This window comes from Barbatula barbatula (assembly GCF_947034865.1).
Source record: "Barbatula barbatula genome assembly, chromosome: 24".
In the NCBI taxonomy this organism is placed as follows: Eukaryota; Metazoa; Chordata; class Actinopteri; order Cypriniformes; family Nemacheilidae; genus Barbatula; species Barbatula barbatula.
The window spans coordinates 19,137,610-19,139,487 of NC_136787.1; positions in this window are offsets into that span (position 1 = coordinate 19,137,610).

Below are 1,878 nucleotides of genomic sequence, written 5' to 3' on the forward strand. Positions count from 1 at the left end.
CATTCTTCCCAACTCGGTCCGGTCAACCACATCTCTCACAACTTTAAAAAAAACTACTTCTGTGAATACTTGAGAATTCATAAATGAGAAAGTCTTTCTCTTAAGGGGTATTGTTCTGGCTTTTGTTCAAACCAGTAACTTGGTGTTACCTACAGACATGCTCAAATTTGTTGGTACCATTACAGCTCATTGAAATAATGCTTCATTCCTCCTGAAGAGTGATGAAATTAAAATCTATTGTATCATGTAAACTTGCATGCCTTTGGTATGTCATAGAATAAAGCAAAGAAGCTTTGAAAAGAGACACATTTGTTGGTACGCCTTTGAAAAGATAATACATAATTGGATTATAGTGATATTTCAAACTTATTTGTTTCTTTAATTAGAATCACACATGTATCAAATCTAATCAGTCATCTAGTCTATTTGAACAGTGAAAAGAAGTCACTTTGCTGTTTGGTGTCATTGTGCGCCCCACACTAAACATGGACCAGAGAAAGCAAAGGATAGAGTTGTCTTAGGAGCTCAGAAAGAAAATAATAGACAAGCATAGTAAAGGCTACAAGACCATCTCAAAGCAGCTTGATGTTCCTGTGACAACAGCTGCAAATACTATTAAGAAGTTTAAGGTCCATGGAATTGTAGTCAACCTTCCTGGGAGCGGCCACAAAAGGAAAATACACCCCCGATTGAAAATAAGGATGGTGTGAATGGTAGAAAAAGAACCGTGGATAACTGCCAAACAGATACAAGCTGAACTTCAAGGCGAAGGTACGTCAGTTTCGCACCATCCGTCACTTTTTGAGCAAAAGAGGGCTCCATGGAAGAAGACCCAGGAGAACTTTTGCAAGAAAAACATAAAAAAGCCACTGGAATTTGCTAAAATTCATATTGATAAGCGACAATCGTTCTGGGAGAATGTCCTTTGGACAGATAAGTCAAAACTGGAGCTTTTTGGCTAGTCACATCCGCTCTATGTTCACAGATGAAAAAAATATTTCAAAGAAGTGAACTTATGAATGCTGATGTAACTTATAGCAATTACTTTGTTATTGAGTCCTTGTTATATCTTTCTTTCTCACAGTGTCTTATCTGCATCTCTGTATTTTTATTAGTTAGAAACCAATTAAAAGTATAACTTAACCCCTAAAAGACTAAACCATCGTTCAGCTGTTGTAGTCATTGCAAAAGACATGATGATTGGTCTTATTGAAATTTATTTACGGAATCAAACATAATTTCAAATATCACTTAAAACACCTTTAACAAACTGGCCTAGTGTGTCCGTGGTTTCTTAACCTCCTGTCTGTGTATGTTTATCGGTCTATCTAGTGCCTAATAATATAACTATAACTATTTATATTTTATTTACTTTTCTTTTATTTATTTAAATATTTTTGTAAAAACAATTTGTTGAATGGGTCGTGTATCTTTGTGGTATGTAAGTTTTGCCATGTAACTGTTCTTCTGGTAACCCCAAATAATACTGTTTGTATTTGTATAAAATTTGGCTTTTTAACTTGTTAGCTGATGTAATGTACTTGTTATTTATTTAGCTTGTTATCAGAAATAATCTACAAGGACTCTATTCTTTAGGGATGTGTAAAAGTTTAACTTTAAGTTAAAGTGATAGATCACCCAGATATATAAATTCTGTCATCATTAACTCACCCTCTGGTCTTTTCTAACCTTTATGACTTTCTTTCTTTCGCACAACACAAAAGAAGATATTTAGAAAAATGTTGTTAACTGGACCCATTTCACATGCATTGGTTTTGTGTTCACACAATAGATGTGGATGGGTTCCGGTGCTGTTCGGTTACCAACTTTCTTAAAAAATATCTTCTTCTGCAGAAGACAGAAAGTCATAAAGGTTTG